Below are 19,107 nucleotides of genomic sequence, written 5' to 3' on the forward strand. Positions count from 1 at the left end.
GGTAAGATTGGTATGCACAATGCTCTTCTGTTTTTTTCTTTTTTTTCACAGATAATCCTGAAATAGTGTTGAATAAGCAAGCCCATGCTGGTCATCTGGAGAAACTTAGGGAAGCAAGTGGTATGTATGCAGCACAAGAGAAGTATTATTGTACCTTTAGAATTGAAAGAAAAATGTTTTTCTTTTCTATACAGTAGTAGCAAAGTAAACATGCATACCCTAACTGTAAAAACAATTATTCATGAATAAGTCTGCAGCACAAACCAACGTTAAGACTTAAGTGTATGACTGTATTTGCAATGGTGATGGACAGGTTGACAGACGAGATCAGACAGGAGTCCCCGTGTACTATGATGTTTGCAGATGACATTGTGATCTGTAGTGAGAGTAGGGAACAGGTGGAGGAGACCCTGGAGAGATGGAGATATGCTCTAGAGAGAAGAGGAATGAAGGTCAGCAGGACTAAGACAGAATATATGTGTCTGAATGAGAGGGAGGATAGAGGAATGGTGAGGATGCAAGGAGTAGAGGTGGTGAAGGTTGATGAGTTTAAATATTTGGGATCAATAGTTCAGAGTAATGGTGAGTGTGGAAGAGAGGTGAAGAAGGGAGTACAGGCAGGGTGGGTTGGGTGGAGAAGAGTGTCAGGACTGATTTGTGACAGACGAGTACCAGTAAGATTGAAAAGGAAGGTCTACAAGAGGGCAGTGAGACTAGCTATGTTATATGAGTTGGAGACAGTGGCACTGACAAAAAGGCAGGAGTTAGAGCTGGATGTGGCAGAGTTAAAGATGTTAAGATTTGCACTGGGTGTGACGATGGTGGACAGGATTAGGAATAAGTATATTAGAGGGTCAGCCCAGGTTGGAAGGTTTGGAGACAAAGCCAGAGAGGCAAGATTACATTGGTTTGGACATGTGCTGTGGTGGGATGCTGAGTATATTGGGAAAAAGTTGCTAAGGATGCAGGTAACAGGAAAAGAGGAAGGCTTAAGATAAGGTTTATGGATGTGGTGAGAGAGGACATGCAGGTAGTTGGTGTGACAGAGCAAGATGCAGAGGACAGGAAAAAATGGAAACAGATGATCCACTGTGGTGACCCCTAATGGGAACAGCTGAAAGAAAATGATGATGATGATGATGTATGATTGTAGTCAGAGGTTGTGGGTTCAAATACCACATGTAACAACTATGCAATATTGCAATTATTTAACAATATTACATACATTAAAATCTATACAAATGGCATAAATCCCCTGCTGTTAACTGTAATCTGTATAACTGGACCAAGCATATGTGCAATGTCTGCACATTGCAATGATCACTTTGACCAATCCATAATTATAGTTTGTAGTTGTTAGGAAGTATACTTAAATGTAAAATGTCAGTTACAATAGTTGTATTATTGTGATAATGCATTGTATGTCACATATGGTGGTACTATCTCTTTTTCTCTCACCCTACCCCTGTTCTCTTTTTTTCTATTATGTGTTGCCAAAATGTCTTCATGTCATCTATCTGTAATAAATCATTAATGCTTCACAGCACAGTGAGAAAGGCCAAACCCAGTGGCTCAGCCTGCCCCTGCTCCACTGGGTCCGGGACCCATCCTGGCAGTCCTGCCTCTGCTGCCCCTGCACCATCTGCACCCTCAGGTAGCATTGCTCTGGCAGCTGGTGCTATGGTACCCTTTTGAAGTACTGGGATTTCATCACCTTCTGGGAAATGCCAGAGTTGATGCATAGGTTCATCCACAGTACCATTGGTGTATGTCTATGCCAGATGGAGTGGCTGCCGTCACTCATGGTCCATAGGAACAGAAGACATCAAGCACTCCAGTAGCCAGCAGAGTAATGGGACAGTGATGATAGTCGTGTGTGTCAGGACTAGATTGTCACTGTCCCCATGTTTGACAAGCATGGGCTTGCTTTGTCCTCTCCCTCACCCCAATCATGGTGTCCCCCAAACTTTTGTTTCTCTCACTGTCCCTCTGTCTTGTCTTGCTTGTCCTGTTTGTTTGCACTTGCTTTGCCACCTACCAAACTTACCTGACCCAGAAACACCAACGTCCATTACACAGCATTCCTTTCTTACTGAAGTTAAAAAATGGGCACCTGTTCCACAAAAAAAAATCACCCCATTCAAAGTGTTCCATTTCGCACACGTCTGCTTGACACACTTGATTTGGTCCAATTGGTTATACAACATGACTGCACTGTTGTCACTTCTCTTTGTGGAAGTGGCAGTCCAAATTCAGCTAATATTCTGTACATATTTTCATTTTACACTGTTGAAGAAATGGATAGCTATGGTTCTTTCCTACCTCCCTTCTGCACATTCCTATATTGCTTTCCCTTTGTTAATCCCCCTGCTTTCCCCCCATTTCACCACTTTCCTATCTACCCCATTTTACCACCTATAATCTGGTCAAAAAATCAAATTACACACATCACACATAAGTAACAACAAAAAAAAAAAGGAACCCTTCACTTTTTGGCCTCTATGTTTGCGCTTAGTTTGGCATCTCACACCAGTGCCAAGTGATGGTGAATGGCTATTCTGTGGTGCGGTCACCTCAATGCAATGCCACTTAAACATGCTGTGCTACATCACCACACATGGTAAATGTAGTATAAAGATTTATTGCATTGCATTATCACTACTTTTGAAAAGTATTACATATAAATGGATTCAAACCATATATTATCTGTGCTCTAATAGAAATGTCAATACATTTACAGCTGCTGTCACAGAGTCAGCTAAGAAGCAGGGGTGTTTCATACACTCAGTACTGAGAACTTTCAGAATATTAGCAATGAGGCTCATGCTTGTGCACTGTTTAACTATGCAAAAACAGGGAAAGCAGCAGAAATGTGTATCTCGCATGCACAGAAACTTTGCCAACCATCATGCAAACCTGCTGCTCAGTACTGTGCTTTTCCAAGTGAACACTAAGATGTATTACTTTTGTTTACTGTCCAGTTAGTGTTCATGACATGAAACTACATGTGGAAGCAAAAAAAAAAAATGAAGGCTCTGTCTAAGAAAATGTCAAATATTTACAGTGGAGCCATCTGTTGCCTCCCCCCATGTCCTGCAACCTTGTTCTCTCAGTACTTGTTTACAAATGTATCAACTACTGTACATAAATTATTATCAAATGTCCTACATACCATGCACATCTTTAGAATCACAAAACACATTCATTATTTGCAATACTTGTAGTAAAGCGGGCACCTGTTTACAAATAGTTTGTAAAGCTGTTTCTTAAAATATACCTGCACATTGGAACGCAATCACTAAATACTACACATTGCACACTCATCAGTCCGGTAACATGCAGAACTTTAATTTCTTGAAAGTTGAACATGGCTAGATATCCATTACATGCAGGCCCCCAACATCTTCTCTGCAACATCCAATGCTGATGTCATCCACTGTAAGTTGTCCTGCAGAGTTTAAAAGTCAGACTTGTGCTGTGGAGCTTGCATAAAGTACTGAATTGTGTAATCAGTGTACATAGGTAGGGGTTCTGTTCTCACTGCAGTCAACTGGAAGGTGTATGTGTGCATTTATCTAGTCAGAGGAGAATAAGTTGCATCCGAGAGATGCCACTCCAGTCCCATGGATTAACAAAGTTTTGACACTTGCACATGCCTACACATCCATTTCATGCAGAAGTTGTCCTGCAGTCTTGTAAAAGTCAAACTTGTGTCATGGTACTTGTGTAAAGTACTGAGCTCTCTAGTTAGAGTACTTAGATAGATAGGGCTTCTGTTCTCACTGCAGTCAACTGGGAGGTGTGTGTGTGTGTGTAGCTAGTCAGATGAGCATAAGTGTGCATCCTACAATTACCACTGTGTGTGTGTGTGTGTGTGTGTGTGTGTGTGTGTGTATTTGTGCACTTGCTTGACATTTGAGAGAACATTTTACACCAGCCTATGGGACACTGCTATTATCATCTTCCTCTCACCATATTCTGCTGATGTTGTCAGCCATAGATGATTTGCAGATGTGCAGTATTGCCATCAGGGCTGGGTCACAGACTGGCCTGTAGGCCAGGCAGAAGTCACCTCATCCTGTACAATACAGATCACAATGACAGGGATTACAGTCTATCCACATACGTCATGGCATGCTTTGTAGATCCTGTATGTTCTTGGTGAAAAACCCCTGTAGTCTCTCCAGCTGGTGAAGGTGTCTCATGTTGTACATGCAAAATAAAGCATTATACCCTATTAGTGTTCTGATGAGCTTCAAGTACAGTGATGTTATATCATCCTCAGATCTGGATACAATGTACTGACTTATGAGGTGCACAATATAGCCTTTCCATACCACTGTAGACACTTGGTGGTTGATGTTCAGATTGCTATCTAGGTGTGTTTATAGATCTTACACCACTGGGTTTCAGCACAGGGGGAGTGTTGTCAATCACAGGGGAATTCCACCTTGCAGAAGGCCAACATAAAGGCACATTTTTGCTTTTATTTATAGACAGTATGGTTTTGGTACAATCACTTCTGTGTTAGCCTTTCTTGTAGTATGTGAACATCCCTGGTTGACTCAATGATTGCACCCAATATGCAAGAATCAACAAACTTGGTAAGCCAAAGACTATGTACTTTAGCCTGGACTGTTAGGAAATAGATTCCAAACAGTAAAGGGCCAAACACAGATCCTTGGGGTATGCCACTGGTGACACCTCCACTGGTAGAGGTTGATTCACCAACTTTCAAAGTAAGCGTTCTGTCAGTGAGCCAATTGGTTAACCATCTAGAGATATAAAGATTATTCCACAGCTGGGAGAGTTTCTCAATGATACCTGAGTGGGCGGTTGCATCCAAATCCTAAGCCAGATCAATATAGGCAGTATGCACTGTCTTACCTTCATCCAGGCCTATCACACAGAATCAATGGGCCATAACACTGTCACAGTCGCCTATAGCATGACTCAGAACATGCACCTACCTGACACAGTTCAATACACATTTCAACACACCCTCCAGATGGTCTATGTTCCCATAGAAGGGTGTATATAGCATGTCCTTCTGATTGGGGGGGCAACACCTGATGCATGCATGTATAGATATATCCTGATTCTCTTCATCTGTGTGGTCGACCAACATGTCATCATGGACCTTTTATAAATGGACAGTAGTAATATCTTGCTACGTGCAACAGACATGTATGAGTTGTTAATGCTAAATCCATGTCAGTTACATATGTTCGATTTCCTCAAAGAGGTCATCAAGGGCATACATGATGAGAAGACTGTCATCCTTTGGAGTTTCAACTAGGCCAAGACATTTGATGCAAATCTGCACTGAGGTATTCACTCAACACTGTCAGATGTGGCCATAAACATCTATATCACCAAGTTGGTAGACCAGTGGATCACATACATGGCGTCTAAATAAGTTGAAATGTGTGAAATGACCTATATATCGGGTCCAGTGATTAGGTCCATACAGCAGGACTGTGTTCTAGGCCCTTTCCTGTCCATTATTTAAGCCACAGATATCAAGAATGCCATACACATCCTGTGTTCAAACAACTGTCTGGAGGACTACAGATTGTGGGCAATCATTGACTCCAACTGTGATATTTGTATAATACAAGCAGTATCAGCACACACCAAAGACTTCTGCCACAACTATGACAACACATGAGGCGAAACAAAAACGGGGGTGGGGGTGGGGATTTGTTACATTATGAAAACAAATGCAGAACCCAAGGATAATGTAGACATTCCACCCTATAAGCAGACCAAATGGTATGTGATCTGTGTCCTTGGGTATATGGTATGTAGAAAGTCCACCAGCATTTGGCCACAGTGGTGACTACTCCATTGTATGTAACACAACTACTGAGTATGTACAGATTTTCCACATCAAAGGCCATAATACTTCCATAGGTCACAGCCTTCATCACTCCAATAACTGAGTACAATTCACTCTTCTCCATGTACCTCCCTACACATTTTCCACATTTTCCAGTGATATGTAACTGACGTGTACCAACTTTGCCACAGTGAGCTCCCACACATCTTATTGGGCATAACTAGGTATTCTTTTTGTTGCATAAACATTACTTCTGATGGTGCGGAACCCCCAGCAAGGTGTTACGCCAGATGCATGCATGATACCTGTTTTGGTAATGCATGCAATGCATACATAGCTGTTTGACAACACTGATGGCATGGGTTACATTCATGATAGTGTGGATTATGTCATATATATGTACTATGCATACCAGTCAACTAGCCTGTATTGATCCTAATGTCTAATGTCACATACAGATATAGCAGTGTCCCTCCTTACACCTCCAGCAGATGTTATGGTGTCAGGACAGTGTGCTTGATTATCCTCATAGATTGCTGACATGTCACAATAGATGTACAAGTGTGTTCATGCTAAACCTTCTATGATCACTCAAAATCACATATGTTATGTCAGAGACATGGGATTACTGGTGATATTATTCTGATATTGTCCATGATTGTGTGTGCTTCCTTTACTGTTGTCTATGACTCTGTAACTGTGTCTCACTTGTTGGAGACCTCTGCTGACATTATAGTCATATTCAGTCAAGTCAGTTTTCACAGCTTCACAATATGCCCCCAACACCAATTGTATATAACATCCCTGACAGATGTCCTTTCCATTGTTCGTGTCAAGATATTTATATCACAAAGACATTGTTTCCATTGTTATGTCACTTTGTCTGACAGTCACATAATATACATTTTCACTGTGCAGTCCATACTGTACCTTGTTGATATGTGATTAGTGTTCCTGCTACAACTGTCATCCATTTACATGCCCTCATCTGCTGTACACTACGATGTTTCTCCTGTTCTATTTCCCTGTGTTCATTTCTACAATTCATATGTGTCTCTATTCAATACACACACTTCCTCTGACTGTTTATTTTAAATGGCTGTCCATGTACTCTATAGATCATTTACACAACATTTGTACAGAATACCTGGAATGGGAATCCACAGTACTGTGCACTGTACACCTATCTTTTACTGTATTTGGATCATATACATTGGTCTGTGATAGACCCTGGTAATCATTATCAACCCAGACTTGCCTCTGTTTGGTCACCATCATCATTATAGTCTGCTGATACTCTGACATCAGGTGGTAGAAGTCCCACGCTACCACACTGTCAGGATCACCTGTGATAATAAGCAACAGACACAGGAAAAAAGTAATACCTACACTACTATAGTGCAATATATGCTAACAAACTAACAGTGTTACCACTATTACAGACAATGCAGCAACACTTACAACAGTACTAACACCAACATCACAAAATAAATATCTCTTTGCACTGCTCATTAGTGCTGACATAAAGATGTTTGGCTTACCATATGTTGACACTTCACATTGAAAAAGCATAAAGACAGGTTGGTGGACGAATATGTTATACAGAGCAGGGGAAGAACCTTTGTTAGACAGTATTACTCAGAGAACAGTAGTAAAGATAGTGTTCCAATAAATGAAAAGTTGTGACAGTAATATAGATGACAGTGCAATTGTTTAGCCATATCCTAGTTCATTAAAGAAAGTGTGTAGTGTTTTTTTTTTGTAGACGTTAGACTTTTTATGTATATATATATATATATATATATATATATATATATATATATATTTAGACATTTTGTGTATATATTCATTGATTAGTAATCTGCTGTGATTGGTTTGTAAATTACAATGTGACTTGTTTTAGGATTATTTAATTTGTGAATGAGGAGATGGTCTTTGATTCTGAGGATGTCTAAAGCTATAATCAGATGAATGCGCTCAATTTTTCAATAAATATTTCAGTTTATACCAGGTGATGTGCTACTTTCCAGTTTTTTTGTTTTTTGTAGTCTGTAAAGTGGTTCTTGGTTTTGAAATATGTCTGGTAGTGAACTGGTCAGTGGCGGAGACCAGATTGGTGGTGCACTAATGGAGGATATTGTTCACAGTATCAGGCTTTTAACACAATTAGCCCAGCAATTGTCTCAAGTTATTTCACTTGTGACCTGTCCTCATAATGAGGTTCACAGTTCCCACTGCTGGAGTTGAGTCTCTGGCTTTTGAACTGCTGAGACAAGGTTCATCTACCCTTTTCCATTCCGACCCTTGTTCTTCTGACCTTGGTATCATTGCAAAAGTGGAGAGTTCTGAAGTAAATTTACACACCTGGTTCAGTAAGGAAATTGGCTTCTTGGGAAATAATGTACATCATACAGGTACTGTGAGCCAATCTATAATTCAACTTAAGAAACAGTTATTGAAGTGTCAGAAACTTTAGTCAGAAAATAATTTTATGGAGTGTTTAAAATTAAGAATTGTGCCGAAGAGATTAAGGCATTGGAAATTTCCCACAGGCATGGCCCCTAATTCTGGTTTACATTTGGAGTTACTCAAAATGTTTGATGAACAAAGGTTTGAGTTGATTGAATTGCTTATAAGACACAATTTTTGGACCACTGATGCTGTTATGAAAGAAGCCACTCAATTGGATTCATCCATTAAAGCAAATTTAGCCTTTTGGTTTAATATTGAACACTATAACAGTATGTTTTCAAAACCTGACAGGATAATAGGTGATATTAAGCTAAGGAAAAACAAAAAAATCTAAACAGGATCAGGAGGTCTATCAAAAAGAACAAGCCTATCCACGACTTAATGGTTGCGAAGGAGGGGCCCAATCCTCCAATCATGATGAAGCTTCAGGGGATGTGAACACCAATAGCAATAGGCTCGCTCCTCCTCTCCCTTCAGGGTATGCCCCATTGAGATGATCAGAGAGGTTGTGGAGTCATTAATAGAATGCATGTTCACCACACTATCCAAACAGGAGAGAAGAGGGTTGGAACTAATAAAATCCACCTCGGGCCACTCTCGATGAGAGGATGAAGCGATAATTAATAATCATACTGTCTTGGCCAGAAATGGTCCGATCGTAACTAATAATTCAACAGGTGAATTTTTTTTGTTTTTAATTACACCAATTTTGACCTAAGGACAAAACACGCAGATTTGCTTTGTAAAGGACATACTTTTGTTCCAGACAATAGCATAAATTTGCTAGAGCTTCTGATTGATGTCAAGTTGTATTTAAGAAAACTGAATTTAAAAATAATCTTTCATGGTAATAATGTAGAGTTTGTCTAAAATGGCTTGGTTAGGCTTAGCACATGCAACCCCCTTTGCCTTTACCTCTGTTGATTTTTGAGAAGTTATGTGAGACAAATATTTGTAAGTTATTTGAGAAAAAGAGAGATGTAAAGTATTTTAATTTAACTGACACTAAGGGGATACTTCTTAATCAATTATGTAACAAACAAATCAGAGTAATGAAACTTGATAAAGGCAGGGGAGTTGTGGTGATGCAGAAAACTGATTATTTATCTAAGATGTTTAGTCTTTTAAATAATGCTGATTTTTATGAAACAACAATGTTAAATGCTGTGCATATGTCATGCAAAAAGACTGATTACATTTTAGAAGACTTGGTGATGCAAGGACTGATTTCTGCTGATAAGTTTTTTCTTTTTAAATGTAAAATTTCCTATAGTACCAAATATTTTTGGGATCCCCAAGTTACATAAGGACTTGGTGTACCCACCTATACAACCAATAGTCAATGGAGTTAGATCTAAGGTTTACCCTTTGTGTAAATATGTTGATTCAAAGTTGAAAAGGTTTTTGAAAGCTTTCCCACATCTTTGTCAAGACTCTTGGGATTTCCTTTGTAAAATGAGGCATGTAGATGTTTTACCTCGGATGGTGTTTTTAACAGTGGATGTGGTTAATTTATTTAATGTTATTCCCCACAACGTGGGGTTAGAATGGTTTCATAAATTTTAATTGAGCATACTAATTTAAGTAAGGAAGAAGTAGATGTTTGTAACATCTTCATGGAACTAATTTTGAAAAACAATTATGTGTTCTTGGATGGAAAATATTTTTTACAAAAGAAGGGGGTACCTATGGGGACAGCATATGCCCCCATATTTGCCAACATTGTCCTACTTCAGTAGTAAAAGACATTTTTTTTTATTTTTTGACCCCCTACCTTGGGCATTGTATTTTTGATATCTGGATGATATAGTTATCATTTGGAAAGTTACCATACCAGAAATTAAAGAATTTATGTTTTATCTTAATATGACCACCCCTTTCCTTGAGTTTACTTTTTCATACAATTAATCTAAGATTCACTATCTGGATGTTTCAATCAGTGTAGACCTTAATGGGAGAAAGTTTAACAACAATATTTATAAAAAACCTAATTATTCCAATTGTATGTTACATTATTCCAGTTGTCAGCCTGAGTATCAGAAAAAGGGTATTATAAAAGATCAGTATGTGAAACTAGCCCACATGGTATCAGAGCCAGAGCAGTTTCACGCTGAAGGTGTTAAACTAAAAACAATGTTTATATCCAGGGGTTTCCAGAAAATGTGGTTCAAGATACTATGGAGGAAGTTTGTATCAAGAGAGAAAGAGGTATATATGAACCACTTAATAAATGTGATGCCCCACCCACATTGGTAGATAATTCAAAAAAGAGGAACGATTTTTCTAAATCCTTTGTTCTAACTTACAATAGTGCTCATGCAGATATTGTTTGAATTTTAAAGAAAAATTGGAATTTTTTTTCCCCTGTTTTAAATCTCACTGATATATTTGGAAAGGCGCCAACTGTTGCTTTTAGGAAGGGGAGGTCATTTAAAAATATTTTGATGGTATGGAAATAGATTTGTTAAGGCATACTAACAAGATTAAAGAGACTTACAAATGTGGTTTTTGCACCCAGTGTATATTTATACATGAAAACAATAAAGTAATTATTAATAAGAACTAAGTTTTTGCTAAATAACATTACACTTGTCATTCTTTGGGGGTTATTTATGTTGCTGTATGCCAACAATGTACAGGATTTTATATTGGATAATTGGATAATAGACCAAAATTATGAACATTCATTAGATACAAAAAACGAAGACAAGAATAGTTCTTTGTATAAGCACGTCAGTCAGGTTCAAGATCTTTGTTTTAATTTTTTTGTTATTGATATGGTTCACAAAAACAAAACAGGGGGACCCTGGGAGAATTTAAGTGAATCTTGTGAATTGTGGTTGCAAATAAAACTTAAAGGCACCATTTCCCCAGGGTTAAATGAACATGTTTCTATAACTAGTGTGTTGAAATTATGTTCATATTTGGTTTGAAATTTACAATTCTATGTAATTGGCAATAAGGCTTTGGTCAGCAATGTGTTGTTTTGAAAAAAAAATTATTTTACACATGTACTTACATATATTTTTTTAGTATGGACATAGGTATTCAGTATGCCTCACAGGTGTAGGCTTTATGTATATATTTATTAATTAGTAGTCTGTTCTGATTGGTTCATAAATTGCCCTGCAACTTGTCTTAGGATTATTTAATTTGTGAACAAGAAGATGTTATTTGATTTTGAGGAAGTCTAACTTTATAGTCAGACAAAAGCACTCGATTTTTCAATAAATATTTCAGTTTATACCCGGTGACGTGCTACTTTCCATGTATGTAAAGTGGTTCTCTCTCTTTTTTTTTTTTTTTTGTAGACTTTTGGAAGATTTTATAGTGAGATAGTGAAACGTATTAAGGGAATTAAGTAAGATTTATACAGTGATGGGAATTAAGAGATTGAGTTAAGATTGTGGGAGTGACTTATAGACTTAAGGGATGTAGGCAATGTAGTTAGGGTGGAAAGAGAATGTCAGAAATAGGGATGAGAAAGAAAGAAAGAAAAAGAAAACAAAGAACAGGTCAAGGTAGTCAGGGGAAATAGTGGTGAGAGTATAGGTTAACCCTGGAAGAAGGAAAGAGATAGACATTTTTTTTTGGCAAAGTAATCCTTTAAAGTTTGTTTGAAAAACTGCAGGTGATGGATAGACCTGATGGATAATGGTACTGAGTTCAAAATATTTAGATACATAGCACAAGTATAGACTCATAGGCATCATAGACAAATGTTGGGAGGCAGTAAGTGGAGGCCAGTGTAGTTCTGGTAGTATTGGTAAAGAGATTCTTGACTCCATAGAGCATCCCTAGTTTCTGGTGGGTTCTTTGTATAGCAATTTGCATATGTTGATCAAATTTAAGGTTATTTATTGCCATGCCTTGCAGTTTGGCATGGGAGGTAATTTCAGTTGTATTGTTTAGAGAGAGGATTTTAAATGTGTATTTTTCTTGTTGGAGTGGCTAAGGAAAGAAAAGTAATAATTTTGTTTTCTGGGAGTTGAGGCTTGAGTTAATAGTTTTGGAGCCAATTTTCGGTGCCCATTCTTGGTGATCATTTGCAGGTGTATTCCGTTGTCAGAGAAGCATATAAGGATGGAGTTGTCTGCATATTGCATTAGAGAATTTTCTTGGCTGAATAAGTAGAAGGTATTGTTAGAATTTTGAAAATGAGAGGACCAAAGATAGAGTCTTGTAATGTACCTGTGGTAAGTGGGGAGGTAGGGGGAGAAGGTAGAGAATCAGTTGCTGGACTGATGATTATCAGAGAAGTAACTATTAAACTATTGAAGGGTAAGAGGAGATAAGCCAAGTGAAGATGTTTACTATGTCATACTGTAATGAAGGCTTTTGAAACATCCAGACACAAGGCTGCAAGGCTAAGACTAGCTTTCCTCTGTCTATGACTTTGTTAACAGTTTATGAGAAGGAAAGGATTGTGGAATTAGTTCTGTGAGATGGATGGAAGCTATGTTACAAAGGTGTAAAGAATTCATGCTGAAAAAGGTATTTTAGTAATTGTTTTTTGTATATATATCTATAATATTTTAGACAGGAGGTAGGATAGATATTGGTCAAAAGTTGCTGATTTTTGCTGAGATTCCACATTTTTGAAGGAACATAATAAAGGATTTTTCCAAAGAGCAGATGCATAAGATTTCAGGATGGACCTGTTTATTAGTAGATGTATTGGTAAAGCAATACTATCATATGCTATTTTAAGGTATTCACTTGAGAGATTACCTGTAGAGGTAGAAGAAGGCTTATGTTTGCTGAGGTGTTGCTTTACAAAGGATGTTGACACATGCTTTATTGGGGGGTACAGTTTTGTTGTTGTGAACGAGTAATGGTTGTAGGTTATGATGGTCATTGGTGAGGGAAGCTATACAATCCATGAAGTAAGTATTAATTGTGTTGCAGTTTCAAGATGGGTATTATTAGGAGATGAGATATGCATGTACTGTTTTCCTAGGTGGATGATTTCTTTAACAGATGGGGGGGCGGGTTGATTCTGTTAGAATTCTGTGTGTTTTTTTTTTTTTTACTAAGTTGAGAGTTGTCTAAACTGCTAATGGTTTTGTGTTTTTTTTTTCTTTTTTCTTTTTCTTTTTTGTTGTTGTTTTTGCCAATTTACTAGGCTTTATCTCTATTTTTGGTATGTGCTTTAGTAGTTTTGGAAAAATATATTGCATTATCAGTTTTTACTCTTTTTTTGTCCTGGTCATGCTAATCTATTTAATATAAATAAAAGTACTGGTTTGAGTGTATTAATGGTGTTCTCTAAAAGCATATTTTAGGGTATTGCACTTAATGGTTTCAAGGATAAAGTTAAAGGTGTTTGGGGTAAAACTGGAAAGGTTGCCTGTAGTATTATATGCTTGATTTTTTTGCTGGGGTATAATTGAGTATTTGCATATGTTAGGAGGTGATCACTAATAGAGTGCCTCCCAAGATATATTTTCTGGCATCCAGCATTAATATCCAGTCAAGTGCAGAATGTTTAGTTTTACCTTGGTAATTTGGAGTATAGGTTGGGGGAGTAGAAATTATGTTAAGTCAGTTAATATTGTATCCCCAAGGAGAATTAATTCATGATGAATACCGGCTGTTGACCAGTATAGGATAACGTCAAGAATTCTTATATTGTCTCCTAAGTAGTTATTTAAGTATCTGTTATAGCAGTTTTTAGCTAATTTTCTTGATAGATTATCTTGTTTGTTGTAGGTTATCCAAACATGGAGTTCAGTAATTTAATTTTGTATGCTTCTTTTATTGTAACACATTACAGTGGGTAGGGTAAGGGATATGTCATTACTGGGGCTTTGGTTTTGTAGGGGGTTGTTTAAGGTGGTACTGGGGATGGGGTTTGAAAAAAAACATGGACAGATTTGATATAAAATTAAGGTTATTACTGTTTGCTTTTTAGTGATTATTTTTGGTAGCATTTTGTTGTGAGTTCTGAGGATAGCAAGTTTAAGATACTTTATCTGCAGGCTGCCTCATTTCTTGCTTCTCCAGGATTGGCCTGCACATTTCACTTCAGGGATTTCATATGTTGGCCCTGATTTTTACTCAGGTTTAGCTCTGTCCCTCTTAATCCATCCTAATACTGGTGATTTGTGGAAAAAAGGAAGTGTATTGCATTTAGTAAATAATAATAATTATTGTTATACTCTTTTTCTTTAGAAAATATACATTCATTAGAGTTATAGTCTTCTTTTTCTTTAGAACATGTACATTGATTCACTTGCCTGAAAGTCTTGGCTTTGGAATCAGCTTTAGAAGTTGGGATCCTGAACAAATATAGGACCTGGTGGTACTTAATCACTAGAGTGTGGCAAGGTTAATAAAATCACTCTGCTTGAAATGAGGTGGCTTGCAGGTGGAAACTGCTTGTTGCACTTTGTAATCAGCATTAGAAGTTGGGATCCTGAACAAATATAGGACATGGTAGTACTTACTCCCTACAACATGGCAAGGTTAATAATTACTTAGTGGCAGAGTTGGAAGGAGGGGGGTCCAGTCTAGCGTCTACTTTAGATCGACGAAAAATCAAAATGTTGAATGCTCGCATGAGTGTAAATGCAGGAAGTCTATGTTTATATTTTTGGATCGCAGTACAGTGAAGGTCAGGATATTTGCCCTTTCCTCACTGTAGTATGATCTCAGAGTTGGAATATATATTTAGCTGGGGTGTGGGGGTTGCAGCCCCCCACAATAGCACTATTGAATTTCTGAATTTACCCTCATGTAAGTGTTCGATATTTTGAGTGTTCATCTATATAATATAGACCCCCAGTCTATGGGTTCTTAATATAACTGAAGAAGGTTTTATGATTGTCTCTGACAGAAAAGGTAATTCTGAATTCATACTTGGCAATGGAAGAGCAGATTTTGTTTCTATGCACTTTTTAACTTTTAAAGGAGAGCAGTTTCTTATGCAGACTTAGAGCATTGAACTGAGCCAGCCCTATAATCAATTACTTTGGTTTGGCTAGGTTGATAGGCTTATACTTAGTAAAAAAGCCACTATGGGCATAATGAAAGTCCTGGCCAACATATCAAACTCTAAAGTGGTGAAATGTGCAGGCCAGTCCTGGAGAGGCAGGTAGGATAGTGACACCTCCTTTCAGGGTAATACCCATTGTATTCCCCATTAGAATGAAATTTGTAAATGAGCCAGTTGTTAAAATCAGGCATCTTTTCTTTTTACTGAGACATCATTTTTGGTGAAGGTAGGATGCTACTGAAGGGAAAGTTTATGCCAGCCTTGTGCATGTACTCTGTAAATTCTATCATCTCACCCTTCATATAATCCAGATTATGGTTCTCAAGTCATTTACACTTGTACAATGACTTTGGTGAAATGAAAGCCCTAGACACCTACCATATGCTGTATCCTGATAGGCAGTTTACAGTCACTCTATCTTTGTCAAGCTGGAAGAGTGGAGTATTTGAGTGTCTGTTTCTAAAATCACCACTAACTAGAACATATTATTATGGTTTTGTTGGCCAACAGTGCCTTTAGTGTTCAGAAGGGCTGGTATGATGACTCTCTCAGTAGGATTTGTGATAAGTGGTGATAAAGGAGTAGTATGTGAAATTTTATACTTCTTATGAGTTTGCGATTCAGGATATCTCTTCAGAAACAGTTTGTGGTTTAGGAAGAGACTTTTGAAGTATCTCATCGTAAGATGGCTTGTTATTATTGAGTGGCTTATAGATGCAGTGTTGGTATAGGTGGTGATAACTCCAGTGTGCTGTATTTGCACTAAAAGAGAGGCTAGCCTCTAACATCAGTAAATATTTGTAGCTGCAACATGTGGAGTGCAGTGAAAGTAGAATTAAATGGTTATTAATGAGTATTAAGAAGCAGTTAGACAGTGCCTCGAGGAATGTAGTTCTAATAGCTTGGCTAATAGCCTGAAAACAGAAGGTGAAGAAGTAATGTGCAGGTGCACTGTCGCAGAACAAAGTAATTCAAGGGTGTTAGTGTGTGTTTGCTTGACTATTGAATTTTACTATAGAGAGTTAACTAAACTTGCACCTAGTAGAAGGGAGTGCAAAACATAGAAAGTAATATGCAAATATAGCTTGTACTCTAGTCAGTCTCTATATCAGCAAGACCATATCTAGTATTGCCTAGTTTGATGTAAAGAAGGATGTAATTCTGGGAGGAGGGGAAACGGAGCTGCTTAGGGCAGCAAAGTGGTCTATAACTTAACTGAAGGTTGCAACTGGGCATAGTGCTTTAGCAATACTGAGGATGAATAATCAAAATCCCAAGGAAAATTATAGGAATTGTATATGGGTAATAGAGAGGCAGGCTAAGGTTATAGTCACAGTTCAATTCCAAGGACATATGTCTGTGGAGAAAACTTCCAGGATGGCTGCACACTGAGTAACAGCATAAGTCAGCTCTCCCAGTGTGAAAACTGAAACTCAGAAAAGAGAGCCAGTGAGTTTGTCTTTTTGGATAAATTTTAGTTGCTTGCTAGTAAGTGCACTGTTTAGATTTCATCAGAAAAGAAGTATAGAGAACCTGAAAGAAAGTCAAGTTCAAGCTCCAGCTTTGGTGCAAGACATGACTTACAGTATCTAGAGAAAAAATAAGTCAGTTGTGCTCAGAGCTGATTAAAATAAACAAAACACTGAAGGAGTATGTCAACTCATAGAACAAAAGGCTGGAAAAATTGAAGAAGCTTTAAACAAATATTTAGGTGAGCTGATAAAACTGCAAACATCAGAGGTTGAAATGAAGAAAATGCTGGTTGAACATGAAACTGCTCAAGAGGAGATGTTTAAAAAATAATAGAATTAGAGAACAGAATGCTTAGGGAAAACCTAAGATTTTCTGCTATACCAGAAATGCTGGAAGGAACAGACTATTAATTTTATGAAAGCAAAAATAAGCAACTGGACTGGTATTCCACAGTAGTAGTTGTTAATCAAAAGGGAACATTGTGTGTATGCTCAAAATCTGGCCATGAGAAAGCAGCTGACAACTAATAGTAAAGAGGAAATCCTACCAGCAGAGCTGATTCTGATGAAAGTGTGGCAGAAGGAGAAAGTACTAAAAGTTGGAGGCAGTGCAGTGCTTTTGGAAAATGATTAACCTACTGTACACCCGGCAGAATAAATTTATTCCAGCAATAAGGGAATGTTGAGAGGCAAGAGTAAGATTCAACCTGCTGTATTCAGCAATCTTCAGAATATTTTTTTTTCCTGGAGGATCAAAGCAAGTTTTTGATGCAGAACATACTAAAAAGGAAATACAAAAGTTTGTCCAACAAAAAGTGAGCTATCAAATAAAAAGGGGAATCTGCTTCTTACTCTTCTTATAATAAACATCATAGAGAGAATTTGCCAGTGAAACCTTTTACAATGTTCCAAAGGAAAATGCTTGAGAGATAGAGAAAGCACAGAAGTTGACTAGAAGAATCAGCAGTAAGTTGGAAATGAAACAGAGACTGGAGTTGGGAGATGGACAATAACAGGAAGAAAAGCAGCAACTCAGAAATTAATGAATAGATGTTGGATTTCAATACAGCAGTCACACGACATATGGCTGAACAACATAAACTGGACATATTGAACTTTTTTGACTTTGTTAAACTTTTAGGGGACTCCAAAGCATATGCCCTACCTCATGTGACTAATGTTTGGAAGAGCATTGAGGAGAGTGGAAGAGGAAGGAAAGAGCTAACTCTAAGTAAAACAATGTTCATTCATAGTAGTTTTTTTTCTAAAACACGACATATACATGCAGGAAATATATTAATGCATTTTCAGTTATTTTGGGGTGTAATAGGGATACTAAAGTAAACAGGTGCCTCTTTTACTTCTTCTTTCTTTTCTCTCATTTAGTTTTAAGAAATGTAGGCACTGCAATGTAAAAAGAGAAGAACTCTTGACCAAAAGCATGTTTAAAATAATAGGTTGTAATCTTGGGTTGCTGAGGTGAGGAATTGAGTTGTAAAAGTATTTAGATGATGATATAAGTAAAATTTATATGCTTTTTTCTTAGTTTTGCATAGGGGAATGACTGGATTAAGGCTCTTGACTTGATCTGACAACAAGTGTTAAGCATTAAGTGGAAGCAAATAAATAAGAGAATACTAAATGTAAGGAAAAGCTTTCCTTTAGCAAATAATGTTCACAGTGCAAGATGAGAAGCTTGTAGCTAAAGGCAACTGTGTATCTGGGTCACATATTTCCATGTAGACAAGCTAATAAGAGGGCAATAAAAACAGAATATTTTTTTTCTTTCAATGGATAAAAGATAATGCTTTCTGAAAGCATTCAAGTTGTTTTCTACATCAGTAAGAGGAATAAAGATAAGACAAAAACAGACAACACTTAATGCAAGTAGAGGCACAGGCTGTACCATGTGTCTTAGCATGGATAACCTTATTGAAAGGTCAATCAGTGCTTGTGGATTGTAGCTTTCAATCTGGGGCAATTTTTTCCTATTAGGAGGCTTAAACATCATTATTTGAAGATGTATATAGTTGTGTGTGTTTCTATTAACCCATTCACTCCAGTGGAGCTCAGGAAGTTTGTACTGTAACTTCCAGTGGGAGGAGCCTAAGCCTTTTGACCAAATCAAATTATGTCCTCACATTTCAAAAAGTGTTCACATCTCAGGAACCATATGGGTTATGAAAGATGTATAAATAGCAAACACTTCAGCACAAACCATTTTTATAGTGATAGTATTTTTTTAAGTTCTAGGTCTTAAGCTGAATTTTATACATCACAATAAATGCAGTAACTCTTATGTTTGTAATAGTTTGTAAACAACT

This window comes from Protopterus annectens, chromosome 4.part1, assembly GCF_019279795.1.
Source record: "Protopterus annectens isolate FY-2018-M chromosome 4.part1, PAN1.0, whole genome shotgun sequence".
Taxonomy (NCBI): Eukaryota; Metazoa; Chordata; order Ceratodontiformes; family Protopteridae; genus Protopterus; species Protopterus annectens.